This window comes from Ornithodoros turicata, chromosome 8 (genome assembly GCF_037126465.1).
Source record: "Ornithodoros turicata isolate Travis chromosome 8, ASM3712646v1, whole genome shotgun sequence".
Lineage (NCBI taxonomy): Eukaryota > Metazoa > Arthropoda > Arachnida > Ixodida > Argasidae > Ornithodoros > Ornithodoros turicata.
Window position 1 is genome coordinate 15,132,281 of NC_088208.1, and position 23,805 is coordinate 15,156,085.

Sequence of the window (23,805 nt, forward strand, 5' to 3'; positions counted from 1 at the left end):
GCCGAAAGTCTCATTACGGCCGAAAATCCTTTAATCCCCAAGTGTCTCGTTACGGCCAAAGTCTCAATACGGCCGAAGGTAGTCTCATTACGGCCGAAGATGTCTCATAACGGCCAAAAAGAAAAAAGAAGCATCCACCATAGTAGCTCTGTATATACTGTGTTTTATGCTTCCAAAAATGTGTCCGAGGCGGTGTGCCCCCACGGCTTGTGTCACACACAATGGTTCATGCACACAATATTGCGACAGTGTCTCATGCATCCCTCGTGAAAAATGTTTTTATTGTCATATGTGTCACACGATATTTGTATGTGTTACGCCATTTTCTCTCAGTAGTCAAGCAACATCCTACTCGTTGGTTCTGTGAGCAAACTGTATGTGTGTGTGTTCTGAAAAGTACTCCACAAGGGAGCCCACTGGGAGCTCCAGGAGTCACATGACCTATGAACATGATCTTCTCCCCCACTAGCTGCCTTCTACAATTTACGTCCACCTGAAATTTACAAAAAAGTACATAAGCCACTGAACAAAATGACATATGCTCTTGTTTGATGATGACTATAAGACATATGCTGTCAAGCAGACTTTTTTTTTCATATATTCAAAACATATTCAAGAATTATGGACAACAATGACAATTACGTCGTAATAATGCAGCTGCATAGCCAGGAAACTATTTCAGGAGGTGTTTTATGAGGCTTGACATGGGGTGGAGGAGTCCCCCTCGTCAGTGCTTTATCCAGACCCCCCCTAACTTTTTTGCCTGCCCGTACGAAACTTCCTGAATAACCTGAATCAGACCTGATTCCGGGCACTATCCGGCTGATTCCGGCGGAATCCGGCACTGTTCAGGCACTATCAGGACATTCCGGCGTAGGTCCAGCCGGATTCCGGACGGCGCTTTCCTGAATCCGCCTGAATATCGCCTGAACCAAACCGGAACGACGTGCCTGATACTTGGTCGTCAACCGGGATTCCTTTGACAATCTTTGAAAATATTTCAAGTGTGGCAATAGATATTACGTAACATGATTACAGAGATCCTCGATCACGTTGCCCTCAAAGTCTGTAATTATTAAATTATATGTAGCGTATCTACGACCGTTATCGACAGAATCGCGCAAAACATTTTTTCCCGATTATAGCAGCAGCAGAAACGGGAATACATTCAAGGTGAGCAAATACTCGTGATCCCTCAACACAATACACCCAGGAACATTTTTCTGGAGCCACTTGCTGTGTGTACATTATTTCGAGATCCCGTGCATGGCCAGACGAACCAGTGATGAGATGATGTGATTGCAGGACGATCAGGTGAAGTGACCTTGGTAGCGCGGGACTATGTTAAGCTTATGTTTGACGTAAAACCACGAATTAGTATTAATTGTTATTGCTGAGATAACTTTCTGAGCAGGGAAAACGGACACCAGTGAATGCCGGAAATGCACAGTATGATATGATTGATAACTAATGCGTAAACAGGTTGACAAAAAACAATGAAGCTTAATATATCATGCTTATTTTTTTTTTCTTTTTGATAACTTGATAATACGGATGTGTTGCAAAAGTTCCGTTTGGCTTCGAAACCACCAAACCACATGTGCATTGCAGTCCCTCTGGACAAAAGTGTACGAGGAGCTAAACTGGTTTCGACTTTTTAGGTCAGCGGGAAATTCCAGAGCTCAATGGGAAGCATACACTGACCCTTCCCCTTCTGCACCGCTGCTCCCTTCGGGCTGATAGGGAACATACTTATTCTTGGAATATTGTCAGTAGGTCACCTGACCTCCGTAGTCATTTGAAGTGCTAGGCCCATACAGGATTCATTCGCCATCGTTGGCATCAAGACGTCCTCGTGTGAGACAACGCTTTTTTTTGTGTATGTGTGCTCCACATAGAAAACTACAACAGTGAAACTTCTAGAGGTAGGGGAGTTAGAGTACGCTGACAAGCAAGAAGAATATTTGATGAATATTTCTGGTAAGTGGCCGCTTCTTACTGCGTGTGTTTTGTGTGTGCGCTTTTTCCTTCATCACTTCGTCTTTCTTTCTTGCAGACGACAAGACTGCACTCCAGGATAAAATTGACGTTTTAATAGAAGACTGCAACAGGAATTTGCTTGCGCTTCCTGAGAAGGCGGTTGTGTGTGTGTTGTGTCGTGCGTTTTGTGTTCCATGCCATGTCGTCCATCGATAACCAACTCGATCGCATCAGCGCTCTCTTGGATTACCACAAGACAATCCTCCTCCCAAAACGGTAAGTTGTCTTGCTATAAGTATTCGTGCCGCGATTCCGCTTAGTGACTTCTTTCTCTGTCTTCATGTGTGTGCCTTATTTGCAGAAGTCACTCAGGCACACAGCGTAGGACGGGAGGAATGGAAGGCGTCGCCACGGCTCTACTGAAATCTATTGGGACCAAATTAAGTGAATTCAAAGGCAAACGAAACCATGGAAATAAAATTGTCGACTGAATCTTACACTTTGTGTTCCATTCATGCATGTAGTATGTAAAGGCACGACAAGGGCGCATGGTCAAGGAGCCCGATTTCAGGTTTCACACTAATCCTGCATGCATCTCTTGCTGGTCTAGTCACGTTTTTGTTGTTTTCAAAATGATCCACTCGAGTAAAGGTTTATAGCAAGCGAATGCATGCACCACCATGGATTCAGCATTTCTTCCGAAATTATTCAGGCGCTCTCCGTTTTCATTCAGGAATCATCCTGTATTCTATCAGGCGCATATCCGGGTGTGATCAGATAAATGGCGAGTTTGTTCCGGTTACATTCAGTTTCGAGTTCAGGGCCCATTCAGTCCCGTAATAAATTACCGGAATAGATCCTGATACCCCATTCCTGAATAATTCCTGATCGTCATTCCCGCCCAATTTTGGGTTCAGTCCGGAATCAGGTCTGATCGAAGAAACCTGATTGGTTTCGGATTCAGGAATTTTCGTACGGGTGTGCACCCCCTACAGGGGGTGCCCTTGCGATTTCAGCTTCAGATACGTCTGTAATGATATGTTAAGCTGTAATGACGTAACTATTCCAACAATTTTTTCCAACACCCTTCTCGTGCTTGGGATTCTGGATAAACCACTACCCCTTGTTCATTTTCGTGGGGCACTACATTAGAGCTTATGCCACTGCACTGATGTCACAATGTTAAAAGTGTGTGTCACTCTGGGCATTCGGAATTCCTCTAAGCGACAATATGTAAATTCAGAATATTCGAAGGGTAAACATCAGATGTTACCTGCAGGCTTCATGCTGAAACGCGTGTACGCAAAACACTTCCGCCGTGGTGGGCGACGCCGTTAGTGTAATCCTACACGCAAGACAATTGCGGGCACATGGAGTAGTGGCAGCAACCTGAAAACGATACATTTTCTTGTTACATATGAGTAATCAAAAATATACATTCCCACATGTTTCGTTTTGTCGTTTGTAGGAAGCGCTAGTAAGGGAACAGCACTTGGTTGGTCACATGCAAGCCACAATGCGAGAGGTGCCGATATTTCGATTACGCGATCAAGAATTAAAAGTCTAGAACCATGCACACTTCCCCATGCAACTACTTCCCCAGCATCGTGAGACATGACACCCATGACATGACACCATGTATTCACGTATAGTGTAATGATATGCAGGAATGAAAAAGATGCCAACATACCTGTAATCCAGTGTCCCATAAGTTTGATTCGATTTTTTGGCAGCTACCATGAAGAGCAAATGCACGATTCACAAGTTTCGTTTCGCCATTTTCATTGTTGATTTCGCAATTTCGCAAGCGTCGAGCAATCCCACGTGACCTCCTTTGGATCAGTGAAAAGTGAAAATTACTCGCGTCATGAACATATATGTTCATCTCAGCGCAAATCACGTTTTGCATGCTATAGAAGGAGGGGGGATCAATACTCTTCCTTTCGTGTTTTGATATCTTGTTGTTTTGCTACTCTCACTTCGGAGTTCGGATGGTGTCTAGCAACGTTGGGTACCTCGTTTCTTGTGTGTGTGAGCGAGCGGTTGCTGTTTACGACGTGTTCATATATCGCTTTGTAGTGCTGTAATGTGCAAATTAGTGGACTTTATAGCGGCTCTCTATTTTCCGTCGTTGTCTTTCGAGCAGCGCCTGTTGTTCCGGTAAAAATCGAGTTGAATGAATCGCCACAGCCCCAACGTATATCGCGCAGTGTTGACCAAGACCAAGTCAAGCAGGAATTCTGGTGAGTAATGCTTTCGTAGATTGCCTGTCTTAGTAGTGTGCTGTCCACACATAGTTGGATTCTCATAAGAGTAATTTAAATTAATCAAAACAGCTGAAGTGCCTGTAATAGATGTAACTCGGTATCCGTTCGTAGGTTTGCGCCGTTTCTAGTTGGTTGCGCGTTTAGGAACAACAAATTTATTCGAAGACGATAAGATACCGATAATGCATCACGGTACAGCAGCATTTACTAGTATCATTGTGAGCCATATTTCATTTGTTAAAATTTGTCGTCGTATTTCTTCAAAAATAAAAGCGCAAGTCGGCGTACTTGAATTGATCTCCAAGAACTGCTTACGTCGAACGTCTGCAAATGTTGTACCTATGTGCCTTCGCGCACCATAGTAGGCACAAAGCATATCTGATTAGAATAAATACTTCAAGAGGAAGTCATTCAAATACATTGTTATTTATAGCTGGTTTTCCATTCCAGGCATGGTATGTGGCTGCACGAAGGATTCCGAAAAAGAAAAACAACAACATGGCTAATAGGATGTTGCTGCCCAGGGAGTCCTGGCGAAGAGGTGAGCTGTTAAGATCATCATAAGGTTCTGTTGTGAAGTGAGAAATTTTGTAGTAGTGCACGAATTAACATTCGTGCACTACTTTTATAAAAAAGAAACCAGAAATGGAAAGTTATGCATGCATCATTTCATGAATTGTAATGTATTACTATTTGATATTCACATGTTTCCATTAAGGGAATGAACTACTGAACCTATATTCATATCATGGTCATGCTCTGTGTTTACCAGGAAGTCACATTTTTCAGGCTTGTCATTCTTTTGTCTAAATGAATATTTATGTTAACCTTGTATGAAATAGCAGACACGTATCAACACGTGTGCAGCTTGTGCACATTAAAACGAGCCATGTAGAGACAAATGCTTGTTGTTGTTGTTTTTAATATTCTAGCCTATTCATGGTTGCTCATCGCTTCTTGCAGGTTTACTCATTCCAGAAGCAAGAATTGTATCATTGTAAGGCGAATGGAAATAAACTGACATCGACTGAGATAGGTGCTCTGTCATGGCCAATGACTGTAGGATGGCTCCAAAAGCGTCACAACAAAGCCAATATTCATCTAGCTCTCTACAAGTAGCTAACTCCACAGAGTAGCCTGCTTCACAGCCTACACTACCTTGTGGGAGTACACATTACACAATATGTTGCATTGTGCTGTGGTATGATAACATACCGTTTGTCTCGCAATATGTGTATATAAATATGATAAGGGCACAGTGCATGGCTTATACCCTGCTGAATATATATCCATACCTGGCTGCGACATTGCATATCAATGCAGGTTACAATACACATTTTGACATTTGGCCGTTATGAGACATCTTCGGCCGTAATGAGACTGCCTTCGGCCGTATTGAGACTTTGGCCGTAATGAGACACTTGGGGATTAAAGGATTATCGGCCGTATTGAGACTTTCGGCCGTATTGAGACATCGGCCGTAATGAGACTTCGGCCGTAATGAGATACAATCGCGAAGAGTCCCACAACACCGTAATCCAGATTGACAGTCCCACAGTATCCCGTTATGGTGCAGAAACCCACAATATTAGTGAAAAGCATGTGCAATACGCGTACACATGGGAATTGTCCCAAAATACACAAATAGTCACTTGGATTAAATTGCATGAGAAACAGATTACATTATGTGAAATGGGGATTAAAAATAATGAAAGGAGGATTAATTACGGTGGCAAATGGATCTCAATGTCATGGTATAAGGATTAAAATGTACGACAAGAGGATTAATAACGCCGGAAAAAGCTGTAGTTACTTTTCAGAAAAGTAACTTGTAACTGTAACTAGTTACTTTCCTCCAAAAAAACTAACTGCAACCAGTCACTTTACCAGAAAATCTACCTATAGTTGCTTTTTGCAATGACCAGTTAATTTTCTACAAAAGTTATTGTAACTGCAGCTACTTACTTCCCATAAAAGTAATATGGTGGTTACTTTTCGCATTAATTGGTTACTTTCAGTCAAAAGAAGATTGCAACTGCAGCTAGTTATAGTTTCTAGAAAAGTAACTTCTACTAGTTATTTTTTGCAGTGACTAGTTACTTCTATACAAGAGTAACTCTTAACCGTAACTAATTACTCTTTTAAATGGCTAGTTACTTTTCTACAAAGTAACTTGTAACTGATTACTCTTCTACAAAAATGAACTTTTAACTGGTTACTTTTCCATAAAGGTGTGAGAGAGAGAAATTATGCGTTTAATCGCTTAAAGGTAACAAAGGCCAAAGAGCAATAAACGTAACTTGTGCCTGTGACTATAGTTACATTTCGCAGTGACTATAGTTACTTTTCTCCAAAAGTAACTGATAACTGTAACTAATTACGGCTCTTCTTTAAACTCTGAGTAACTGGGTGGTTGCAACATTTTCCGCGCGTCAGTTTCCCAAGGCAAAGTGTTTTGTTTTTCTTTTTTTTTTCGAGGCTCCAAATACCTAACGTTTTTTTTCGCAATAAGTAATCCACCAATTTCGTCATCTCATATGCAGCCGAGAATTCGTATCGTACACTAGCTCCCAATGTGCTGTTATAGGTCCCATGCGAGGTCGTGTGTTCGCAACACGATCTAACTATACATATTCGGACTGCGCAGTGCTAAAACAACAAACTCTCCCCATTTTTTTCTTTCAATCATCATCATCATCATCAACAACAAACTCTAGGGAAACATTTATTTCACGTTCTTTTTAAAGTAACTGTAACGAAATAAGCTGCTGTAACGTGGTAACAGGCTGTAGCTGTAACTGCATTAAAAAAAAAAGTCATTGCAACTGTAATACTCTAGTCAAACAGCAAACCAAAGGCCGATGGCGGAACGGCCGTCACTTCAGCTGTAGGCCAACCATTATTTCGAATAACATCGTTCTCGCACTGCTTTGTTGAAAATGGGAGACGTACATCTTTTTTTTGTGACAATTATGTAGCTCCTAGTTACGACAAAAGCCCACTCTTTTGAATAAATCAGAGCAGAGCGCGAAGTCTTTTGAAATAATGGTTGGATTACAGGTGTAGTAACGGCCTTTGCGCTAACGGCCTTAGCTTTGCCGAGTGACAAGGGCGTAACTCAGTTGCTATTTCTGCAAGCTAATTGCAATTTTAAGTTCCGTCTTTTAGTAATTTACCCATGACTGATTGCTGGACAAAAAAAGAAAAAGGAATGCCACGTTAACTGATATGTAGCATGCAAAGGTGATAAGACACTAAGTCTCTAAATGAGAAAGCCTCTAGCCAAGGCAGAAACAATGATGGCGAATGAATAGTGAATAGTGATCCCAGTTATATATAGCCATGGACAGTCTTGGTTGGAGAACATGGCAAGGTTCCCGATGTGATCCACTTGGTAGGTGTGGAACCTCCGAGACGTACGACGAAGGCGTTGTAGATGGGACAATATCAACTCTGCTATCCCAATTTGTCACCAGAACAGCGTAGAAGCCCTCGAAGATTTCCTGAAGGCAGTGTCAGGCCATATTCATGCTGGCACCGTTGATTTTTTTAGCATCTGTTCTTTATTCTTCTTTCAGCTACCCATCTGTATAGCTGGCTCTGTTTCGTGAAGTTAGGGCGAAGTTTGCAGTATGCTTTGCGGGTTTGTAAGGACGAAACTGCTAACTCTGGTACATCATAGACGTGTGACGAAAGCATTGTATGAATGGCACAATTTCAACTTTGGTACGCGTATTTGTCGCCGAACACTATAGAAGCCGCCGAAGACTTGCTGGAGGCAGTGTTATGTCGTATCCACGTTGCCTCCACTGACTTTTTAGCATGCCCTTGGTTTTTTCTCGCACCTACTTCTCTTGAGTTGACTGTGCTTTCTGGAACTAGTGCAAAGACTGCGCCATATTTTCTGGGTTTGTAGAAACGTGGTTGCCAGCTCTGGTTACCTCCGGGAAGTATGTTAACGCATTGCAGATGGGTCAATGACAACTGTGGTATACTTTTGTCACCAGAACAGCGTAGAAGCCGCCGAAGACTTGCCGAAGACAGTATCAGGTCCTGTCCATGTTGTCGCCTCATGCTTTGTAGCAGCGTTCTTTATTCTTCTCGCAGCTACTCCTCCCGAACTGGCTCGGTTTTGTGAAGCTAGTGCAAAGTTTGCACCGTATTTTCGTAGTTTGTTGAAGCGTAGTTGATAGCTCTGGCACCTCCATGACGTATGACAACGTATTGCAGCTTGGACAATATCAACTGTGGTATCCATATTTGTCACCAGAACAACCTAAAATTTGCCTATAAGACTTGCTGAAGACAGTGTCATGTCGTATCCAAGTTGTCGCCACAGATTTTTTTAGCATCTGTTCTTCATTTGTTCTCGCAGCTACTCTTCTAGAGCTGTTTTCTGAAGCTAGTGCAAAATTTGCACCGTATTTTCCAAATTTGTAGGAACGTAGTTGATGGCTTTGTCACCTCCTGGACAAGGCATTGTAGCTTGGACGATATCAACTCTGGTATCCTTATTTGTCACCAGAACAGTGTAGAAACTGCTGAAGACTCGCTGAAGGCAGTGTCAGGTCGTATCCATGCTGTCGCTACAGAGTTTTTTAGCATCTTGTACTTTATTGTTCTTGCAGCTGCTGCTCTCGAGCTGGTTGTGTTTTCTGAAGCTGTAGTGCAGTGTTTGTACCGTATTTTCCGAATTTGTAGAAACGTATTTGCTAGTTCTGGCACCTCCACGACGTATGACAAGGTATTGTAGATTGGACAATATCAGCTCTGGTATCTCTATTTGTCATCAGAAGAATGTAGAAGCGCCGTCGGAGACTTTCTTCGAACAGTGTCATGTTGTATCCATACTATCGCATACATTTTTTTTTCAGCAGGAGTTCGTGGTTGTCTTCTCAGCTAACTCGTCTGGAACTCTGAAGACTGTGTAGATGGTGTAGATGCACCTAGGTTGCGGCTGAAGTCGAAACTGTCTTTGCTCTTGTTTGTAAACTCGGAGATATACAATATGAACCTGCAGCTGTAGTAGATCTGATTTCAGTATCATGGCAGCCGTGAATGCAGGATGGCTCGCGTGAGCCAGAGCCTGCTATTCGTCTCCGGAGGTGACGTCCTCCGGAGTCCAGGAGCGCCGCGTGGAGGCTGCAGGTTGGACTTTCGCTCCCTGACTACCTTGTGGAAGATGGGGGGTGATAAGATGAAGAGATGGGGGTGACTAGATGGTACGACCACAAGGCAGCCAAGCGGCGAACGTCTATCGGACGTAGATGCCGGCGAGTGCCAGGATACGGGCGGCCGTCGCCTCATCTACCTTAAACAAGAGCCGTCTGGTGTAATCAACGGCTGCCATCCGGTGCCTGAGGAAGACGTCGGCAATCAGGCCACGAACTCGTCTCTCGACGGCTTCGTCGTGAGTGTCGCACAGCAGCAGGGAGCGGAGGATCCTCGCTACGTCCATTGAGTCGAGGTGTTTAGAGTAGCTACGAAGCAGCTTGGCTATTAGGTCCAGACAGCCATCACCGATGCCCGGCAGGCGGCTTCCGACGTTCGTCGTCAAGAGGACGATAAGCTCCTGGAGGCAGCCCTCCGATCTTGAAAACTGCCGGAGGTGCTTCCGGATCTCCGGAAAGACGTCCGGGGCACCCCTTTCCAGGTTCCACGCAATAGCCTCCAGGATGGCTAGGAGTACGCTGGGGTGGAGTTGGCGGCGGCGAAAGATTCGCGAGAAGAGACCCATACTGATGAGTACCAGAGTTAGGCAGGAGTAAACCGTTTTTTAGGGTAAACTGAACCCATTACTTTATCATCGTTTCTTGGGTGACTGTCATTCACTGATTTCAACGTCTGGAGTCTCTGCTTGTAGTATCAAACATACATCAACACACACATATAAAGATGTGTGTTAATGCAGACATATTAAATATGACGAGAGATTAAAAACAATTGTACGTCTGGCAGTGTAATGGCTATTTTATTTGGACCTAGAGGGAAGTAAATTACTAAAGATGAACGACACGGCTAGCACCGCCATCAGACGGAAAAAAAGTGAACGATGACAACGTCCATCCACTGTTTCCAACGTAGGGGACACGAAACAATGGTATCGTGGCACCAAGAAAGTGAGTCCTGTTGCGGTAGCATGTTCTATAGGCTAGAGTGAACGGCAGCACGTCGCCTTGCCATTGTCGGTCGCCGTCCCCGCCGCGTTGCGGTGTGTGTGAACTAGACCAAATTAAGAACATGCTACCGCAACAAGACTCACTTTCATGGTGCGACGATACCATCGTTTCGTGTCCTCTAAGTTGGAAACGGTGGACGGACGTTCTCATGGTTCACTCCTTCTCCGTCTGATGGCGGCGCTAGCCATGTCTCCATTTATCTCCAGTAGTTTACTTCCCCCTGACTTCAAACAAAATATCCATTATAGACTGCAGAGGTACGAATTAGTTTTAATCTGTCGTCTTATTTAATACGTCTGCATTTACATATATCTTTATTTGAATTTGTTAAAACATGTTTTGCACTTCAAGCAGAGACTCCAGACGTTGAAATCAGTGAATGACAGTCACCCAAGAAACGATAATAATGTAATGGGTAGAGTTTGCCCTAAAAAAACGATTTACTCCTGCCTAACTCTGGTGCTGTTCAGAATGGGTTTCTTCACGCGTATTTTTCGCCGCCGCCAACTACATCCGAGCGTCTTACTGGCCATTCTAGAGGCCATAGCATGGAACCTGGAAAGAGGCGATCCGGAAGTCTTTCCGGAAATCCGGAAAAACTTACGCCAATTTTCCAGGTCGGAGGGTTGCCTCCAAGAGCTCATCGTACTCCTGACGACGAACGTCGCAAGCCGCCTCCCAGGCATTCGTGAAGGCTGCCTAGACCTTATCGCCAAGCTCCTTCGGACCTACTCGAAACAACTGAACTCCATGGACGTAGCGAGGATTGTTCGCTGCCTGCTGCTTTGCGACCACAACGACGAGGCCGTCGAGAGAAGAGTCCGTGGCATCGTGGCTGATGTCTTCCTGGGGCACCGCATGCCAGCCGCCGACTACACCCGCCGCCTTATGTCTAAGGTAGACGACGCGACGATCGCCCGAATCAGGGCCCTCGCTGGCATCTACATCCGTTAGCCGTTCGCCGGCTGTCTGCCTTGTGGTCGTACCATCTAACGTAGTCACCCCCATCTCTTCATCTTATCACCCCCCATCTTCCACAAGGTAGTCAGGGAGCGAAAGTCCAACCTGCAGCCTCCACGCGGCGCTCCTGGACTCCGGAGGACGTCATCTCCGGAGACGAATAGCAGGCTCTGGCTCACACGAGCCATCCTGCATTCACGACTGCCATTGTTATTAGATCTACTACAGCTGCAGGAGCATATCGTACATCCCTGAGTCTACAAAAAAGAGCAAAGACCGTTTCAAAGACTTCAGCCACAACCTAGCACGATACAGTATGTGCATCTACATCATCTACACAACTTTCAGTGTTCGAGAGGACGAGTACCTGAGAAAACAACCACGAACTTCTGCTGAAAAAAAAATATGTGTGATAATATGGATACAATCTGACTCTGTTCGCAAAATGTCTTCGGCGGTTTCTACACTGTTCTGGTGGCAGGGATACCAGAGTTGATGTTGTCGAATCTAAAAAGCCACGTCATACGTCTCGGAGGTGCCATAGCTAGCAACTACGTTTCTACAGTCTCAGAAAACAGTGCGCAAACTTTACACAAGCTTCAGAAAACAGAGCTGGGTCCATAGCAGCAGCTGCGAGAGCAGTATAAAGAACGTATGCTAAAAAGTCTGTAGCGCCAACATGGATACGACCTGACACTCTTCTTCAGCAAGCGTTCGGCAGTTTCTACACTCTTCTGGTGACAAATAAGGATGCCAGCGTTGATATTGTCCAAGCTACAATACCTTGTCATACGTCATGGAGGTGCCAGAGCTATCAACTACGTTTCTTAAAACTACGAAAATACGGTGCAAACTTTGCACTAGCTTCAGAAACCCGAGCCAGCTCGAGAGGAGTAGCTGCGAGAACAACAAAGAACAGCTGCTACAAAGCATGCGGCGACAACATGGACAGGACCTGATACTGTCTTCGGCAAGTCTTCGGCGGCTTCTACGCTGTTCTGGTGACAAAAGTATACCACAGTTGTCATTGACCCATCTGCAATGCTTTAACATACGTCCCGGAGGTAACCAGAGCTGGCAGCCACGTTTGTACAAACCCGGAAAATATGGCGTAATCTTTGCGCTAGTTCCAGAAAGCACAGTCAACTCAAGAGAAATAGGTGCGAGAACAACCAGGGCATGCTAAAAAGTCAGTGGAGGCAACGTGGATACGACATGACACTGCCTCCAGCAAGCCTTCGGCGGCTTCTATAGTGTTCGGCGACAAATACGCGTACCAAAGTTGAAATTGTGCCATCTATACAATGCCTTCGTTACACGTCTATGATGTACCAGAGTTAGCAGTCTCGTCCTTACAAACCCGCAAAGCATACTGCAAACTTCGCACGAACTTCACGAAACGGAGCCAATTATAAAGATGGGTAGCTGAAAGAAGAACAAAGAACAGATGCTAAAAAAATCAACGGTGCCAGCAATTAATGCAGCCTGACACTGTCTTTAGTAAATCTTCGAGGGCTTCTACGCTGTTCTGGTGACAAATTGGGATAGCAGAGTTGATATTGTCCCATCTACAATGCCTTCGTCGTACGTCTCGGAGGTTCCAGACCTACCAAGTGGATCACATCGGGAACCTTGCCATGTTCTCCAACCAAGACTGTCCATGGCCATATATAACTGGGATCACTATTCACTATTCATTCGCCACCATTGTTTCTGCCTTGGCTAGAGGCTTTCGCATTGAGACACTTAGTATCTCATCACCTTTGTATGCCACATATCAGTTAACGTGGAATTCTTTTTTTTCTTTTTTTGTCCAGCTGTCAGTCATGGGTAAATTACTAAAAGACGGAAGTTAAAATTACAATTAGCTTGCAGAAGACTTCGCTCTCTGCTCGGATTTATTCAAAAGAGTAGGATTTTGTCTAGGAGCTACATAATTGTCACAAAAAAGATGTACGTTTCCCATTTTCAACAAATCAGTGCAATGAACGATGTTATTCGAAATAATGTTTGGACTACAGCTGAATTAACGGCAGGAGGACTTCCCATTTAGAGATATTTTAACATCTCTATGGTATATATCAGCTAACATGGAATTCTTTCATTTTTTGTCCAGCTACCAGTCACGGGTAAATTATTAAAAAAACGGAATTGAAAATTACAATTAGCTTGCCGAAATAGTAAGTGAGTTATAACTTTGTGAGACGGCAAACCAAAGGCCGTTAGCAGAACGGCCGTTGCTTCACCTGTAGTCCAATACTTATTTCGAAAGACTTCGCTCTCTGCCCTGACTTGGTCAAAAGAGGAGGCGTACTCGTTTTGTCGCAATTATGGGCTGCATAATTGTCACAAAAAGTGTGTAGCATCCCATTTTCAACAAATCCGGGCAAAGAACGATGTTATTCGAAATAATGGATGGACTACAGCTGAAGTAACGGCCGTTCCGCTAACGGCCTTTGGTTTGCGGTGTGACCAGGGTATTATAGTTACAATTGGATCTCTGTATGCAATAAGCGGAAAAGTCAAATTATCCCCTTTTTAGTATTTTTGTTGCAATGACATCTTGATACCAGTATATGTACTTGCCAAATGAAATTTAGGACCGTATTGCAATTTATTGGAGGAGTAAAAATATGCAACGTCAAGTTGCCGATTGTGAGTAAATCAAAGAGTGATATTAAACGGTAGGAACAACTTATTTATTTACACATCGTAAACAAGACTTTCGTGCTACAGGAGGGCAAGAAACGGCAAATGCATGTGTGTCAATGAGATGGGCAGCCAGATCAGGCCCCTTTTCTACACATGCATACAAATGGTGTAGCTTAAACGTTGCTACGGTGAAGAAATCAACTTCGACTTCCGCTCGAAAAACATGTTCTCGCTGCCTCATGTGACAGTGTCAGCAGTACTACTGAGCGTTGTAATCAGAAGAAAATCTGCATTATTGAAATAAGTCATAGTTTGGTGGCCACCCCAGTAGTAGAGAGTGGTTGAGAAACAACATGGGGGCGAAACTACGGCACCCCTGCCCCTGAGCCCTGCGCGTATTTTTCCCCGCGCGGCGCGTGTGCGGAGGGTTGTCCGCGCGCTTATCGGCGGGGGGAGGGCTGCGTGCGCGCTTACCCTCTCACATTTTTCAGCCTGGGCATACTTCACATATTTTTTCCGATACAACAGGTGAGCGGTTTACATGCAGAGACATGCAAAGGATAGCCATACACAAAAGTACAACTGAAAATATATTTATTAAAATCAATAGTGCAAGGAATTATGCCGTGACTCTGTGTGAATGGGAAAAACCCAGCCAAAAAACCTGAAGCAGAGGAAACACAATACACGTAACAAAAAATATACTTATTACAGGTACGATACAATAGCATTGAATAGGTATCGCAGATCAAACACAATATTTTTATTAACTGTAATCATACAAGTTTTCAATGAATCAGAAGGGATACCACATTTAATCAAAGAATATATTCTTGATCAATACAATTACAATCAAAATTATAAAAAGTGAGACGTGAGAACCTGATAGATTTAAGTAATTTCGAGCACAATATGGAAGCTAAGTTTAATGTTCCAATATGACTCAAATTTAATTAATCAGTTTCTTATGAAGTGAATAGCGCAGACATAAGGCAATAATTCGAATCAACACATAGCATTAATATAGAACCAATCATCCAACACGTAGGGAAATAATAGCTACAACATATCAAAACAAGAAACGATCACCACTTTTAATCAAAGAAGATATTCTTAATCAATATTATTACAAACAAAATTACAAGTTGTATTATAAAAAGTCTAATATTCCTATACGTGAGAACCATCACTGCAATAGCGGGAAGTTCTGAAATTTGTATGTAATTAACTGTGAACAGCAGAGACCCTGGAAGGCTATGGGACACGAACACAAGAGGAAATAAATCTATAACACTACAAAGAAGTTATTCTTAATCAAAACAACATAGTAATCTATCATTCAGAAAATCAGAAGAAAAAATCGAACTCATCAGAAAATAGATATTTTAAAAATGAACTTCACCACATAGCACGCTCCTAGCCAACAAACAGAACAAAGAACGACACGAACACAAGAGGAAATAAATCTATACCACTACAAAGAAGATATTCCTAATCAAAACAACAGAGTAATCTATCATTCAGAAAATCAGAAGAAAAAATGAAACTCATCAGAAAATAGACATGTTAAAAATGAACTTCACCACATAGCACGCTCCTAGCCAACAAACAGAACAAAGAACGACACGAACACAAGAGGAAATAAAATCTATACCACTACAAAGAAGATATTCCTAATCAAAACAACAGAGTAATATATCATTCAGAAAATCAGAAAAAAAAATCAAATTCATCAGAAAATAGACATGTTAAAAATGAACTTCACCACATAGCACGCTCCTAGCCAACAAACAGAACAAAGAACGACACGAACACAAGAGGAAATAAAATCTATACCGCTACAAAGAAGATATTTCTAATCAAAACAACAGAGTAATCTATCATTCAGAAAATCAGAAGAAAAAATCAAACTCATCAGAAAATAGACATGTTAAAAATGAACTTCACCACATAGCACGCTCCTAGCCAACAAACAGAACAAAGAACGACACGAACACAAGAGGAAATAAAATCTATACCACTACAAAGAAGATATTCCTAATCAAAACAACAGAGTAATCTATCATTCAGAAAATCAGAAGAAAAAATCAAACTGATCAGAAAGTAGACATGTTAAAATTGAACTTCACCACATAGCACGCTCCTAGCCAACAACCAGATCTAATGATATCTGCCCTGATTTGTTGAAGACAGGTGCCGATAGATGTATGGAAGACCACGGAACACGAACGACAAGAACACAATAGGAAATAAAATCTATACCACTACCAAGAAGATATTCTTAATCAATACAATTACAATCAAATTACAAGTTGTATTATAAAAAGTCTAATATTCCTATACGTGAGAACCATCATTGCAATAGCGTGAACATCTGTCATAACATTTCGAGCGCAATAGGGAATCTCATATTCCAACATTACTCATCTTTTAATTTCTTATTAAGTGAACAGCATAGACGTAAGGAAATAACGAGAAACAACACAATCAACAGCTACAATTAATAGAGAGCCAAACCTGCGCACCATCCAACACATAGAGAAATAATAGCTAATCATTCTATGAAATGCGAAATAGCACAGACTTAAGACTATAGCACAGACTTAACACTGAAGAACAGACGAACACGCGGCGACACGTAAACAACAACAGAGGAAAATAATCTATCATTGAACCATCATAAAATCGACCAATATACACTTTTCATTCTAACAAACACTACGAACCTTGATGGAGGTATCCAAGACGTAGGCACTGTTTTCACTCTTTTGCTCAAAGCCGGGAGACTTTATGTCTCTATCTATGTGAATATAGCACCGCGCAAGCTTTATCACTCAAAGGGTTAGGGGGCTATATTACTTCGTCCAACAAACGGGGCGCTCTAGAGGTCAGATAAGAGAGTTCAAAGGCGATATATTTTATTGTGCAGCGCAAATGGATGTCGATATCACTCGCGGGGGTCACTATCTTTTCGCATCCTTTCCTTGAAACGAAAATCTTTCGTCAAAGTGGTTGACAAGTCGACTAAGTTTGTAGAGATGCGATATTGTTATTACACAAGTAGGGAAAGTCCAAATTATTAATTGGTAACAACGATACTCAATCAAAAACGAGAAACAAATTCAATTACATCAATTTTTGTAATATCTTTCAACAGAAATTTCTAATGAACCACACACAAATATCAAATGTGAAATGCAACTCAAGAGTTATGAGGCATTCCCATCTTAGAGGTACCTATGTCAATCGAGTGAACAATTGAAACAAATACAAGACAATAATTATTTCGGGCAGTAAGTTCACAACTCATAGAATATCAGTCGAGTGAATACTTGAAACAAAATCAAAACAATAATTCTCACGACAGGTGGAGATTATAGCATTCAAAACCAGTTAATAAAATTTTCATCAATCAAATAAACATAGATATGCTTTTAATTAAGTGTAGACGTGCACTTGAAAACAGAAGAGACAATTGCTCTACATTGAAAAGATGGACAGATTTTGTTCTCGATACCATAAGTCATGGGAAGATGTGATAAAAAACTGCTTCGAAAAGGAGGAGCCGCGAAATGAAATCATTATCGGTGCATTTCAATACGTCCTAGACATGATCGTATTCGGAGATATGGTTCAAACTACAGAACTGAAGGTGCAAGAATTTATATGCCGAATCTACAATACTTATAAAAATATCTCCACATCAACGTCGGAAGGGCCACTGGGATTGATGACGGAGTTTTTGAGGTTTGCTAACGAAGAATTGAAATACACTAGAGCAGATGTAATTGTAATCATTGCAATGGGCATTGCGTTCATCAAGAAAGCAGTCGGATCAAACTATCATATACAAGCGGTCTATATCGCACGATTAATTACGGATTTGTTGAAATTACACATATCTGAGATGGGAAGTACATAAAATCTTCCACTACCACGGCAACGCAATTATTTTATTCTACCAGTCTCTGCAAAGATGTCGAATGAACAGAAGTTCAATATTGTCGTGCAAGGTCTGATGTATTATCACCTGTTGAAACTCAACAAACATATCAATTGTGGTGGACCACCGGACGATTTTCATCTAATACACCGTTGTACGCCATTCAAGAATCTTCATACAAAGAAAGGAAACATCCATAAGAGACTGTGCAAGTTAATCGCGACAAAGTGCAAGTTGTTGTAGCAATACAAGTACGGCGACAACATAGCGCCTGCGTTAATCAACGCTGGATTCAAGCGCCCAATAATCAGAATAAACTATTTAATGTCTTCGGAATTCATCAATGAAGACAACAAACAAAAACTTCAGAGTTTGAAATAGAACTGTAATTTATCGAAATAAACAAGTGTATAACTGAAACAATACATGTAATCTTTGTCTATGCTATGACACTATGCTGGTGCTATGACACTAAAATAATGTGATAGTTTTTCTGTATTGCTACGGGAAATCTCGAGCATATTTTGTGAATTGGATCTACCTTTATGTGTCACCTGCGCTGATCTGTTTATTATAATTAATATAACATATCTTCCATTGTGTTTATGCATAACGCTCATCTTCATTGTATATTGGTTAAGCATATCTGATGGCGGATGTGTAATCCGCTTCTCCCAAAATCTGATTGCCACTTGGAAATTATTTCATATACGTTTGTGTGCCGTGTGTTACGAAGACTACGTGATTAGAAATGTAGACTTGGCCTGCACGTCATGCTCGTAAAATCTTTCGTTTGCATTGTGGCATCTGATAATAGATTCGCTTTTCACGAAGGCTTCGTATTATCTCCCAGGCACTGAACCCGAATGCGATTGCAAAGGTCGATGACAATGTGTCGCGAACGCTTTGAGTTATCCCGCCGCAATCATTTATCTTGCCTAATTTCCCGTTTTGCCATATCTTGGACAGCTCATTTTTCCTATCCAGTCATACAAACGGACAACTGTGTTGACAAAAATATTTATTTGTTCCGCACTCCAATCGGGTTGCTTGTCAAAGACTCCTTTTCTTCTTCTTTTGCTACATCTGGGCTTGTGCAACTGATTGAGAAATATACATGCACTGTGGAATTTAATTCATGAAATATGATAAGTTTTCACATACAGATTAGTGATCCTTTTTGTAATCATAGACTGATGTATCATGTCTCTAAATTCCAATGACCGATCCTTGTCCGGCAATTCTATCCCTCGGGTGTTGAACTTGTACAGAGTGTAGTCGAGTAAAACCTATTTGGTGGTCAGGTCTCGTTCCATATGAGAATTCTTACACAAATTGTGGAATATCCGTTTCCTTAGCGATCACTGTTCTCAGTCTAGCCATGCTAAATGCAAGGTGTTTTTCATTGTGATGCGTAGAATTCATTATAATGATGACAAAGATTACATTTATTGTTTCAGTTATACACTTCTTTATTTCGATAAATTAGTTCTATTTCAAACTCTGAAGTTTTCGTTTGTTGTCTTCATTGATGAATTCCGAAGACATTAAATAGTTTATTCTGATTATTGGGCGCTTGAATCTAGCGTTGATTAACGCAGGCGCTATGTTGTCGCCGTGCTTGTATTGCTAGAACAACTTGCACTTTGTCGCGATGAACTTGCACAGTCTCTTATTGATGTTTCCTTTCTTTGTATGAAGATTCTTGAATGGCGTACAAGGCGCGTAATGGCGTATTAGATGAAAATCGTCCGGTGGTCCACCGCAATTGATATGTTTGTTGAGTTTTAACAGGTGATAATACATCAGACCTTGCACGACAATATTGAACTTCTGTTCATTCGACATCTTTGCAGAGACTGGTAGAATAAAATAATTGTGTTGCCGTGGTAGTGGAACATATCACGTGATAAGATTTTATGTACTTCCCATCTCAGATATGTGTAATTTCAACAAATCCGTAATGAAACGTGCGATATAGACCGCTTGTATATGATAATTTGATCCGACTGCTTTCTTGATGAACGCAATGCCCATTGCAATGATTACAATTACATCTGCGCTAGTGTATTTCAATTCTTCGTTAGCAAACCTCAAAAACTCCATCATCAATCCCAGTGGCCCTTCCGACGTTGATGTGGAGATATTTTTATAAGTATTGTAGATTCGGCATATAAATTCTTGCACCTTCAGTTCTGTAGTTTGAACCATATCTCCGAATACCATCAAGTCTAGGACGTATTGAAATGCACCGATAATGATTTCATTTCGCGGCTCCTCCTTTTCGAAGCAGTTTTTTATCACATCTTCCCATGACTTATGGTATCGAGAACAAAATCTGTCCATCTTTTCAATGTAGAGCAATTGTCTCTTCTGTTTTCAAGTGCACGTCTACACTTAATTAAAAGCATATCTATGTTTATTTGATTGATGGAAATTTTATTATCTGGTTTTGAATGCTATAATCTCCACCTGTCGTGAGAATTATTGTTTTGATTTTGTTTCAAGTATTCACTCGACTGATATTCTATGAGTTATGAACTTACTGCCCGAAATAATTATTGTCTTGTATTTGTTTCAATTGTTCACTCGATTGACATATGTACCTCTAAGATGGGAATGCCTCATAACTCTGAGTTGCATTTCACATTTGATATTTGTGTGTGGTTCATTAGAAATTTCTGTTGAAAGATATTACAAAAATTGATGTAATTGAATTTGTTTCTCGTCTTTGATTGAGTATCGTTGTTACCAATTAATAATTTGGACTTTCTCTACTTGTGTAATAACAATATCGCATCTCTACAAACTTAGTCGACTTGTCAACCACTTTGACGAAGGATTTTCGTTTCAAGGAAAGGATGCGAAAAGATAGTGACCCCCGCGAGTGATATCGACATCTATTTGCGCTGCACAATAAAATATATCGCCTTTGAACTCTCTTATCTGACCTCTAGAGCGCCCCGTTTGTTGGACGAAGTAATATAGCCCCTAACCCTTTGAGTGATAAAGCTTGCGCGGTGCTATGGTCACATAGATAGAGACATAAAGTCTCCCGGCTTTGAGCAAAAGAGTGAAAACAGTGCATATTTCCTACGTCTTGGATACCTCCATCAAGGTTCGTAGTGTTTGTTAGAATGAAAATTGTATATTGGTCGATTTTGTGATGGTTCAATGATAGATTATTTTCCTCTGTTGTTGTTTACGTGTCGCCGTGTGTTCCTCTGTTCTTCAGTGTTAAGTCTGTGCTATTTCGCATTTAATAGAATGATTAGCTATTATTTCTCTATGTGTTGGATGGTGCGCAGGTTTGGCTCTCTTAATTGTAGCTGTTGATTGTGTTGTTTCTCGTTATTTCCTTACGTCTATGCTGTTAACTTAATATGACAGTAAAAGTTGAGTAATGTTGGAATATGAGATTCCCTATTGCGCTCGAAATGTTATGACAGATATTCACGCTATTGCAATGATGGTTCTCACGTATAGGAATATTAGACTTTTTATAATACAACTTGTAATTTGATTGTAATCGTATTGATTGAGAATATCTTCTTGGTAGTGGTATAGATTTTATTTCCTATTGTGTTCTTGTCGTTCGTGTTCCGTGGTCTTCCATACATCTATCGGCACCTGTCTTCAACAAATCAGGGCAGATATCATTAGATCTGGTTGGTGGTTAGGAGCGTGCTATGTGGTGAAGTTCAATTTCAACATGTCTACTTTCTGATCAGTTTGATTTTTTCTTCTGATTTTCTGAATGATAGATTACTATGTTGTTTTGATTAGGAATATCTTCTTTGTAGTGGTATAGATTTTATTTCCTCTTGTGTTCGTGTCGTTCTTTGTTCTGTTTGTTGGCTAGGAGCGTGCTATGTGGTGAAGTTCATTTTTAACATGTCTATTTTCTGATGAGTTTCATTTTTTCTTCTGATTTTCTGAATGATAGATTACTCTGTTGTTTTGATTAGGAATATCTTCTTTGTAGTGGTATAGATTTTATTTCCTCTTGTGTTCGTGTCGTTCTTTGTTCTGTTTGTTGGCTAGGAGCGTGCTATGTGGTGAAGTTCATTTTTAACATGTCTATTTTCTGATGAGTTTGATTTTTTCTTCTGATTTTCTGAATGATAGATTACTATGTTGTTTTGATTAAGAATAACTTCTTTGTAGTGGTATAGATTTATTTCCTCTTGTGTTCGTGTCCCATAGTCTTCCAGGGTCTCTGCTGTTCACAGTTAATTACATACAACTATCAGAACTTCCCGCTATTGCAGTGATGGTTCTCACGTATAGGAATATTAGACTTTTTATAATACAACTTGTAATTTTGTTTGTAATCATATTGATTAAGAATATCTTCTTTGATTAAATGTGGTGATCGTTTCTCGTTTTGATATGTTGTAGCTATTATTTCCCTACATGTTGGATGATTGGTTCTATATTAATGCTATGTGTTGATTCGAATTATTGCCCTTTGTGTGCGCTATTCACTTCATAAGAAACTGACTAATTAAATTTGAGTCATATTGGAACATTAAACTTAGCTTCCATATTGTGCTCGAAATTACTTAAATCTATCAAGTTCTCACGTCTCACTTTTTATAATTTTGATTGTAATTGTATTGATCAAGAATATCTTCTTTGATTAAATGTGTTATCCCTTCTGATTCATTGAAAACTTGTATGATTACAGATAATAAAAATATTGTGTTTGATCTGCGATACCTATTCAATGCTATTGTATCGTACCTGTAATAAGTATATTCTTTGTTACGTGTATTGTGTTTCTTCTGCTTCAGGTTTTTTGGCTGGGTTTTCCCCATTCACACAGAGTCTCAGCATAATTCCTTGCACTATTGATTTTAATAAATATATTTTCAGTTGTACTTTTGTGTATGGCTATCCTTTGCATGTCTCTGCATGTAAACCGCTCACCTGTTGTATTGGAAAAAATATGTGAAGTCTGCCCAGGCTGAAAAATGTGAGAGGGTAAGCGCGCACGCAGCCCTCCCCTCGCCGATAAGCGCGCGGACAACTCTCCGCACACGTGCCGCGCGGGGAAAAATACGCGCAGGGCTCAGGGGCAGGGGTGGCGTAGTTTCGCCCCCATGTTGTTTCTCAACCACTCTTTACTACTCACCCCTGGTGGAAATGGTCTGCAATCCCAAGTGGTTTATGAAACCTTTTCCACTTTAAACCACTTTCGTACAAGGTGGTCCAAAGTTTCTGACGGGACATGCATGTAGAGTAGACACAGGCATATATGTTACACATTTTGCATTTGCATTATTCGAGGAAACTTACCAGCAATTACTTTACCAAATATTCACCTGCAGTTTTCTCGGTTTCGAATTTTTCGACTTATCCCCTTATTGCATACAGAGGCTCAATCACTCTTTTTGAAATGCAGTTACAGGTACAGCCACTTACTACGTTTAAGCAGCTTAGTTCGTTAAGGTTACTTTCAAAAGAAGGAGAAACAAATGTGTCCCTCGAGTACGTCTCAGCATGACGTTTTACTGAATTCACCAAATGGATAAGCGTATATCCTTCTCCACCTTTCAACACCACCACCACCACCGAGAGCGTGGACGAGGTCACGGCGCAACAAAGGTTGAACATGTCTCAACTTCCTCTTGCCGTGCCATAACAGCTACCACGGGGTCACAACGGCGACGAAATGGCGTGACTTGTCCGCGGCTTCCGTGCTCCGTCTGCGAATGCATGATGTTATAGTGCGGTGTGCCTGAGGCAGCCTTCGACGTGGAGCTGTAATCTGACCACCGCGGTTCACCCGTAAGTCCTGGCAAGTATTTCTGTTGTGAGT

The 23,805-nt window shown here is 41.3% G+C and overlaps 1 long non-coding RNA gene across 1 annotated transcript; it reads left to right on the top strand.

The window, feature by feature from the left end:
* Positions 1 to 4,031: 4,031 nt before the first annotated feature.
* Positions 4,032 to 5,286, top strand: LOC135365982 (uncharacterized). The gene is made up of 3 exons (XR_010414047.1): positions 4,032 to 4,223; positions 4,698 to 4,788; positions 5,211 to 5,286. It is a non-coding gene; the product is annotated as an uncharacterized LOC135365982 (long non-coding RNA).
* Positions 5,287 to 23,805: the final 18,519 nt, after the last annotated feature.